This window comes from Macrosteles quadrilineatus, unplaced genomic scaffold (genome assembly GCF_028750875.1).
Source record: "Macrosteles quadrilineatus isolate MER2022 unplaced genomic scaffold, UCM_ALF_1.0 Scaffold_9__3_contigs__length_116548681, whole genome shotgun sequence".
Classification (NCBI taxonomy): Eukaryota; Metazoa; Arthropoda; class Insecta; order Hemiptera; family Cicadellidae; genus Macrosteles; species Macrosteles quadrilineatus.
Window position 1 is genome coordinate 67,637,130 of NW_026542602.1, and position 11,021 is coordinate 67,648,150.

Sequence of the window (11,021 nt, forward strand, 5' to 3'; positions counted from 1 at the left end):
CCAACTGCCTCGTCTTGTGGTATGTCCAAATATCTTCACTCGATTGGTAGCGTGCACAACTTAAATGTTAAGGAGAAACTCCATAAGATATAACAAAATCTATATATAAATGAAATAAATAAACTATAAGAAAGATAAAGTAAATATATAAAAATAGGGCAGACGAAGTAGAGTTACTATAAAATTCATATAAACTTCAACCCTCAATTAAACTAAAAGGGGCCAACCTAAACAAGAGTAATTTTGAAGTTTGAATAAAACAGGATTCAAAACGAATCCAAATAAATAAACCTGTTAGTTAGACTATTAATATAGACGTGTATATAATAATAGAGGCAATTTCAAATATGAGTAAATAATTGAAAATTAGGGTGTTAACCACGTAAGCACGTATTTTAAATGTATGTTTAGTTAATATATATTATCAGAGGGATGAACTAACTTGTATGTAAATATTGGGTTTAATTTAGCTTAGAATGTTTTAAGTGTTTACGATTCATATAACTAATAACATTTAAGTGTCAAGGGAAATATTTTATTTCTTATCATTTTGTATAAAGAAATTTTAAATACAATTTAAGTGTTAAGGGAAATTTTCTTTAAATATCCTTATACAAGAAACAGAGTATAAAAACAAAATAGGCTGTAAATAGTCATTTATATTATTTCAATTTTATTTGTAATTTTTCTATTCTGAATAATAATAATATCACTGTATAACAATTATCTTCATTTTATGTACTTATTTTATGTGTGCACATTTAGTTATTTTTATTAAATCATAATTATTATACTGGAACTGGTGTTCACTTATTCCACGATCCTAGAGGTCCTCCACCTAGTGAGTACTCTACCCTAGTTACATTCCCCCCTTTGAAGTAAATTTTGTTTGGTCAAGGTTTTCGTAAGTTTCTTTTACCTCTACAGAGGAGTAGAGGCTAGAGAGTTTTACACCCTCAAGAACTAACTGTGTAAATTTCTTTAGTGTGTTACGTTATATGAAAGATCCATGGTTTAAAAAGATCAAAATCACTCATAGAGAGGCTTACTGATGTGATGAGGTGAGGGAATTTACTTAGCTAAATATATAGTAATCCTGGTAATTATATCTCAGTACAATTATATCTATTGTACCAACACGTACAATAGATATAAGATAATTCGATAAGAAATTATTTTAAGAGTTATTGTAGTATTCAGATTTTCCAAAGATTTCGTAATTGATCGTTATATTGCAAAACATCAGATGATGCAGAACAAAATTTCATCATCATCATCTATATATACTAGGTGTGCAATGCAGTTGTATGCTTGCAATATTGAGCGGAGCAAGTATATTAATCATTTTTTAAGTCAATGCTACGTCTGTTATATGTAAATGGAATGTCTACTTGCTGTATCCAAAGTCAATGCTAAATCTAGTTCACGTAATTGAGACATCTCCTGGTTGAATCCTCTTATTCAATGGTACGTTTGGTTCACATAAACAATGGAATGTCTACTTGCAGAACCCAAAGGTAATGCTACATTTGTTATACGTAAATGGGAAGTATACTTACAGTATCCAAAGTCAATGCTCCTTTTGGTTAACGTAAATGAGATGTCTCTTTGCAGTATCCAGTGTCAATGGTGCATTTATATCACGTAAACGGGATGTCTAGTCTACTTGCAGTATCCCAAGTCAATGGTACAATTGGTTCACGTTAATGAGATGTATACTTGCAGTACCTATCTAAATCCAATGGTCTTTCTGTTTTTATAAATTAAATGTCTATTGATGTATCCAATGCAAATGGCACAGGCACATTTTGGTTCAAGTAAATGGAATGTCTACTTGCAGTATCCAAAGTCAATGGTACATTTGGTTCACGTAATGAGATGTCTCCTTAACGAATCCTAAGTCAATGGTACGTATGATTCACATAAATAATGGAATGTCTACTTGCAGAACCCAAATGTGTTATATGTAAAGGGGATGTCTTCTTACAGTATCCGAAGTCAATGGTCTATCCGGTTCTAATAAATTAAATGTCTACTTGAAGTATCTAATGTCAATGGCACATTTGGTTCACGCAAATGAAATGTCTACTTGCAGTATTTAAAGTCGATGGTTCATCTGGTTCTCATAAATTACATGTCTACTTGCAGTATCTAAAGTCAATGGCACGTCTGGTTCAAGTTAATGGAATGTCTACTTGCAGTACCTATCCAAAGTTAATGATACATTTGGTTCACGTAAATCGGATGTCTACTTGTAGTATCAAAGTCAATGTCTCTGTTTCTTGTAAATGGGATATCTATACTTCCAGTATCTAAAGTCAATAATGCATCTGGTTCACGTTAATGTAATGTCTAATTGCTGTATCCAAAGTTAATTATATATTTGGTTCACATAATTTGGAATCCCTATGTGCAGTATTCAAAGTAAATTGTACGTCTGGTTCACGTAAATGAAAAATGTCTACTTGTAACATCAAAAGCCAATGGTGCATAATCCTTATTGGTTATACATTTTGTAGCAAATAATGCTCAACGGTATCAATCCGATTGTTCTTCCCTTTTGTTCTCTATTTTGCAATGTGCTAGTTTAGATGATTTATTTGTAAACACATGTTACAACTTTTGTTTACCTTTTTGAACGGAGCGAAGCGAAGCTCTTATACTACACTCCTGCTTTAGTTTTACAAATACTCCTCATGAACGGCTGAAGCGATCTGCATGAAATTTAGCACAGTCATAGTACCCAACCATGGGAAGGTATAAATCTGAAATGGAACAAATCGGACCACGGGGGTTTTCCCTATGTGAATTTAAACTTTTAGAAATTTAACATGGGCCTTATGGGTTAAGTGGATGCCATGACAGTATTTGCAAGATAACAATAAATAGTAGTTTACGCAACGATTGCGTTAAGTGAGTCTTTACGACACGAGTAGAAAATTTAAGGCACGAGCCTTGGCGAGTGCCTTAAAAACTTCTACGAGTGTCGTAAAGACTATTAACGCGAGTTGCGTACACTACTTTACCTACGACCGTTTTTTAATTACTATCAATCTGGATTTAATTACTAACAATAACTACTGATAACTTTTTAGAGAGGTTATGTTTTCGTGTATTGTCATTGCCACTGAAAGTGATGCAACGACTTGTTGTATAATCAGCTGATTTCCTGTAATTACGTGTTTGTTAAACTTCGTTAAATATTACATTGCTAGCAGCATTCTTACCATAAATAATATTGTATCAGGTACAATTCGGCAAATATTTCATTTATTTTTGGACTTCCACCAACTTAATTAAGAATACGCGAGTATCAACATGAACAAGTCGGATCAACAATTAAATTGGTCAACTGATCTGCTGATCAGGTGGTTGACGTTCGAAGCATTACAATTTTAATTCTTTTCTCTCAATACTTGAACCTCATTGGTCCGTTACCTGTGTGGATATGAGAAAACTATGCGGATATGAAATGAAACTATGCGGATATGAAAGTAAACAGCTGTAAAGTGAAACTTTTCAATTCTAAGAACTGGACTGAAATGGCTACTTTAAAAAACGGTCGTAGGTAAAAGGTATTATTCCCCTAAAATGAAAGTCTCCTGCACAACTTCACGTTACGCTCTTTCCAATGAGACCAAAAACATGTCAATCGGTTCAGTAGTTTCGGAGGAGTAATTGTCACAAAAATCCTGCTTGCGTATTAAATAAGTACTAGTGTCCCTCTTGCTCGAATTCGAGCAATTGCTAAGTATTACAGGCGTTATTTTAAAACGAATAACATTCATAATTTCTGATGACTTTAAAAGATTCGACTCAAAGATTATGGAAATACTCAATATGTACATAACAGGTCGATATAATCAACATTTCTTGTAAATATCTTATCATTTTTCAAAAGATGATCTTGTTTTTTAGAGTTTTCTACAAATAGACTTACTCATAGCCGCATTAGGTTGTCTATAATAACGATTATAAACGAAAAAAAATTCTATTTCTACTCCTTGGTGGTGTTTTACGACTTTCCTATGTTTACATAGTTTGCAAATCGACTCTAGATATTTCATTTCAACAAAGTCAGTAAATGTTTGTAGTAAACTGTTAAATTAGCAAACTTATTGACTGTTTTCAATTCACATATTTTCTTTTTCTCACTTTTAATTTCTGACAACAGTTGGAGTTGAATAACAATGTCAACAAAACACACCCTACATGAGCATGGTGGTTTTTTGTGTTTATTACCATGTTAATCTTATGGAGAAATACGAAACTTTAAAGGGCTCCAGGGCCTCACTCTCTAATTATTTCCCTAAAAAGAAAGTTTCCTGCACAACTTCACGTTACGGTCTTTCCAATGACACCAAAAACATGTCAATCGGTTCAGTAGTTTCTGAGGAGTAATTGTCACAAAAAACCTGCTTGCGTATTAAATAAGTAAAAATAGATATATGGATATGCTTATGTTAAATTTATTATTTTAAGAGCAACGATCACTTAATTTGAAGACGATAATGAAATAATAAATAATAATTAGTTGATTTGGAATTAGGTAGCTGGTGCCCATTCTACGTACGGGAATCTTAGTAGAAATTTCTTAAATTCAGAACAGGAGTTGGTTTCCATATTTAGTGTGCACTTTTCCAGATATGCTGGGAAAACTATTACTGTATAGGAATACATATAAACCTTCGCAAATACAATATCTGACAGTTTCAAGCCAAAACGAATGCTTCGCAATTAAATGTTACCCAATCTTGTTAGTCCATATTTTATATCTAATGAAGGAAGCAAAGGAACTGCTTTATAGATCTACTAGCAACAGTGCCCGTTATGGTTAAACACAACGGTCTCTAGTAAAATAATGGTTATGAAATCCATACACCACTTTTCTCACTAATATTAATGGTACAGTTTAAGCACATAACATTAGAATGTTTAGAATGTAGAAAATTTAATCAAAGAAAAATTAATTAGATAACAATAAGCTGTTGAATTATTAACACATGTTTCGTATGATTAGATTATACATACTGGTAAACCAATTATTACCATCTATAAAAATAATTGGTTTTTCTTTTCCGAGTCGGGTTAGCTCTTCTACCCGACCGATTTTCATAATTTTGGCCAACTAAGGACGTACCGCAGATTTATTTGAGCTACTGTATTGTTTATTGAGATCGGACTATCTAAAGCACACTGCTGAATCACGAATCAACGATAATTACCTATCTGCAATCAATGATACGTAACTCTATTTTTATTTAAGTTATTTTATATGTCTTAAAATACTTCATAAGCTTTCACTTGAGATATTGATAGTTTTAATCAATTAAGTTCAAGATACTGTATCGCTCAATCATAAAGTTTAAATTGCATTATATCTTGGATATGGAATTTAGTTTTAAATATATTTAATTAATTCTAACTACGTTATTCTATTTGTTTTGACCTAAGAACCTTCATTGAAATACCACTCCCATTTCATTAAAGCACACAGCTAAATCACGACCAACACAAATTGTTCAAAAAATTGAGTTCTTTATCATCGATTTATATCCAAACGATCTTGCTTGCAACCTCAACAGTACTTTCATAATTATTTGCAAATACAGTGTATTCACAAATTAGGCTATCCAATGACATATTAATTAATAAAATCGGTTCAGTAGAACTGTAGATTTAATTGTACAAAGCTTAAGAACAACATCTTTAATTCAGTATTTTCTCACTACTATACATTTGGAGGTTGCTTAACGTTTTTGCAAATAACTTTGAAATGGCGAGGAAATCGACCAAAGTGGAGCGTGATATTCTGAAAGAGAATAACATTTCCTACAAATTACCATTATGTATTTCTTGAAATTACAAGAAATACATACTGTTTCATTAAAAAGTAGTGTAAAATTATACATATTGTCATATTTGATAGATAGATTGGCATTAATTTGGCTAGTTACGTATACAAACAAATTAATATTTACGTAACAAACAATTTACAGTATTTATTTTGCTTTTTGGAAATGCCACATTGCTATTTTATTTGCATCATTTGTTGCAAAAGAAGCCACATGACCATATAAACGAGTAAGCCCCTAACATTACGTAGAGAGATTAATTGACAACTTTATGTAGCCTATGTATAAGGCTGAGACAACTAACTGACATCCCCCATGTCAATGAATTTTAGCTTTAACAGTAACCCCACAACCAATTTCTCAAAACTATGATAGAGGGTTATTCATTTGCACAGAAGTACATATGTACGATATGAACTGACGCGACAAGACGAAGGAAAAATAAAAAACGGATATACATCCCTTTGAAGTTAGAACGTGCCTTCTCAACAAACAGATATTTTTTCTTATATAAAATCGTAGATTAATCTGCTTTACACTGGTAAAATAGCGGACATATAGAAATCACTACTAAAAAATTATAAAAATTTAGCATTTTTTTTTTAACCAGAGCAGGTAAAGTGTTTAACTGCAAAAGATCCACCAATACGATTTCAATAAACCCTGCTATAGTAGTGTGCTGCTCCTAGTATATCGAGCTCTAAATATTTGCGTTACCAACGGAAGCTCAAACAATGGCATTGTTTCCTATTGTACAAGCCTTCGAGCGCCCGGTTGGCGGTTTTTTGCTGTGTCTGTCTACTCACTACTGCTTGATTTCATCGCAGAGGCGCAGTGTGCGTGATGTTAAGCGTCACAAAAATGCAAATACCCCATTTATATTATTGAGCGAAGCACTTATAATTTTGTGCTTATTTTTGTATTTTAATTTATAAAGGCACTCTGCACATCCACAGGAAACTATCTTTCTAACAGTATGCGTAGATTTTCCCTGCGATGCACATAAGCTGAGAAAAAAGGTTTTAAAGCATACTAGCTGTTACCCACGGGCTTCACCCACCCCGTTTTAATTCATAAGTATTAATAAAATTATTGATTGGTTAAGTTAAACTTGAATAAACAAAACAGAATACAGAAATACAAACAAATAATTACACCTGATTTTAATAAGGAAATACATTGAAAGAATAACATACAAATAAGGACAGCTGAGGTTTTTTTTAACATTATGTATAAGGAAAGTTCCCTTTGGAAAGAAATTACGACCTTAAAGGGTGATTTATGAAATAATGGATAGTTTTGCGCAAGGTTTTTCTCGTCATGACGAACATTTTAAGTTTATGGTTTATGGGGGTGTGACTTGTAGTTTTCTCAAAAGTTCATGGGTACTTTTGGCTATACAGTATATAGATTTCTGCTTGCCTATTTATATATAGATTCACTTAGATCAAGCATCTGCAGTTGTTCGCATTTCACGGATTGTGGCCCATTCTGTAAGTAACAGCTGTGTTTACGTCGTATACATAAAGTTGGGCATACTTTGGTTCAATGTTAGAGGGTATTAACGGTCCAATCAGATAGTAGTATGTTTTCTGTGCCGATGGTAAAAGGAGTCAGTACTTAAAGTTATATAGACTAACTGAATGATGTCGATTCATTTTGACACATCGTTTTTAAAAATCCATCCATTATTAACGGAGGAGTGGTGTTTCGTAGAAATCATCTTCACGTATTATTTTATACAGTATATAAGGAGTACCATAAGATATTTTTATTAACATTTGATATTATTACACACCAAGTTTAACATGGAGGATTCGAAATGTTTAATGTCAAACTTTGTCTCAACTAATTTGAGAGAACGGCTTGATAAATAAAGGCATGTTTATTTATTATTTGTTTTATTAATTAGTTTGAAATAAATAGAAGTAGGGAAACTTCTTTTTTTATTAGTAGCAAAGCTCTGCCAAAACAATTACATATAAAAACCGATGTTCATAGTTTGGTTTACTGATATCAATATTTAAATGAAGGATGATAGCATTACTAAGTGACAAATTATCAGTTCACTGAGAGATTATGTGAACACGAGACATCTTCTATATAAATAAAATTAGAGTTTTGTCTGTACATTATTTCTTAGTACGATCTAGGACTTGCCTGAAATATTGTGTTCAACTGTTACGGGCTAGAACTAGCGTAAGATGTGTTGGTGGGATAGAAAAAAGGTAGAAAAATTACAGGGTCACGTGACTTTCTCTCAGTAACACTCTTAAATTGTATTATAGCTTTTATTATGGTTTAAAACGCAATACCATAGATCCAAAATGTTATAACACACATATTTTTCCTTTGTTCAGTTGAATTAGTGATTAGGGTAGAGGCAGCGTAAAGAAAATGAGCAAAATACAGGGCAGATAGTGGCGTACATAGGGTAGTATTTAAAGGCTAAAAATAGATCGTTTAAGGAGTTTTCTTATCGAATAAATTCCTACTGTGTGTATTGATGTCATTAGCATTGTTTTTCAAACGTGCTATTATCTCAAGTCAAAAATGTGCTAGTATAATTAACGACTAGTGTACATGTTGCTCTAAATCAAGCAATTGCAAAGAAGTAAAGTAGTTATTTAAAAACAATTATTAACTTATTTAAAAACGAATAAAAGTAATAATTTCCGATGAGTTTAAAAGACTAAACTCATAGATGGAACGTACCTAACATTTCCATATAATAGCCTAAACATTTCTTGTAAATATTTTACAGTACCATTTTTCAAAAGCTGATCTGGTTTTTAGTGTATTCTACAAATATTTCCCACTTATAGCCACATTAGGTATAGTCCATGTTGATCTTCGTCAATGATAACGTAGTCAGCATGGTACTACCCATTGTCACCAGTACAAATTTCAGTAATTTTTTTATAGAGATACAATTTTGTTTACAATAGGTACTTAAGAACTGCCTGATTTTCTGCATAACCTCCCTGTCACAATTTTATTTGCCTCAATTGGCATTAATTTGGCTAGTTACTGTTACAACGTAAGTTATATTTACCTGAAAATATGCAGAATTGTAAGGCCTACTGTTGTTCAGATGGGTTTTTGTTTCCCTTGAATGTGAATAATGCGAATCCTTCAATGCAAGTTTTAATAAGGTTTCTTGGATGTAGTCATATTATTTTAAAATCACTTGACTTTTATGAAAACATATATAATGTCCTTGCCGTACCAGTTTAATTCAGCCTTAGAGGGGTTTCCTTTGCAAATCATCATAAAGTTAAGTCCGTGTTTCCTACAAAATAGTAGCACTTCCGATAACATCCTTGTTCATTGTTTGTGGGAATCTTCATATTGTAGGTGTTCTTCTTTTATATAGGATGCTGGATGATAACGATAATATTTTTAAAAAAAATCTCGATTTCTGCTACTTGGTGGCGTTCTATGACTTTCCTATGTTTCCTTGGAAAGCAATTACGACCTTTAAGGGCAGTTTATGAAATAATGGATAGTTTTGCGCTAGTTTTCTCGTCATGACGAACATTTTAAGTATATGGTTTATGGGGGTATGACTTGTAGTTTTCACAAAAGTTCATGTGTACTTTGGGCTTTATATTGATAAACTAGTGGGTTGTAGGGACATAAGTCCCTAAAAAGCTCAAATGTAAAACAAACTATTGTAATATTTAAACAATCTCAGAATAAAATTATCTATGTGTCAGAATCGATACAGTGCTACAATTACTACATGTACTCATATTAGTACCCTGGCCCAGTTCTTATTTCTAATATTATAGCTCTACTCCTTTTGTAAAGGCACAACTGAATTAGTGTAAAGGCTGCCCTATAAGTTATAGTTGATAGTTATAGTTGATTATAGTTTCGTTTCTGATCAACATAAAATATAAACTACTCTCTGTGTCAGCTTATGTGGTGGTATTCCTCCTAAAGCTGTGGTTGATTTTATACACTCTTTAAAATAGGCCAATTTAAACGTTCAATGGGTTCATAGTTTGTTAAGACCATAGTAAAGTATTTATTTGCTAATCCGTTATAATTTTTAAATTAATAACACAGCGCTGTCTGATGTTATGATGCAATGTACTGATAGCCGACAGCTAAGCCATATCAGCTATAGTAATGTTAATAGTATATTATTTTTCATTCAATGGATGTAAATTTTGTTTGAAAACATTTTACCGTTTATATTATTTATTTAGCCTACAGTTAAAAAAGCGAATCATCGACTGATTACTTGCCATTGGTTAGGGTTCCATTATCATGTTAATGAAACCAATCAAGAAAACAAATTCATCAACATTGATATAGGTACATATTTTTGGTTAGTGAAACATAAAGAATCGGAAACTACCTCCAGGGTTTACTGTTATAGATTCTATCTTTACTATCTATATAGATTGTATATATATACAATGCATGTTGGGCTATATTATTTTAACCTTTTTTCCTTGGAGCAACACTGCCCTGCTAATAAAGAAGGCAGTAAGTGCAAAATTTTCGATTTTCAGATTTTGTTGTAATTTAAGGTTTTTGGGGTCAGGGATTATGAAAAACACACTTAAAAAGCCGCATCTACAACCGTTTCTGAGATATGGCAGGTGTATATTGCAGTATATACATCATTTTTCAACAGAAACTAAGCTAAAAGGCAGTATCTATAAAAGCTAAGCAAGAAAGGCAGTATCTGCGATGTAGATACTGCCTTTATGCTTAGTGATGTACATCACGTACTGCCCTTTTGCTTAGCATTATGGGTACAAATGAGGAACTAAAAGCAGTTTTTACCAGCTGAGATTATGTTGTTGTGTTTGTGTTTACACTGTTGTTTGTAAATATGAAAATGGCTAGTAGTAGTTAGATACTGCTTTTTAGCTTAGGGTCCTCCTATTAGCACTTACTAGCTAAACAAAATGGCAGTATGAGCAGATGCTGCCTTTTGGCTTAGCATGAACACAAATATTTCTAAGGACAAAAGTAGTATGTGCATTTTTATATTGATCCAGTTTAAAAAAATTATTTTTTATAGTGTCAATTGAATATTTAGGCCTAAGCATTACCGAAGATAACAAAAATATTAGTTTAGTCTTCACATGTGTTAGGGCAATGGCGGCAAAGATGAGGTCATTTTCTGAAAATATTCACTTTTGC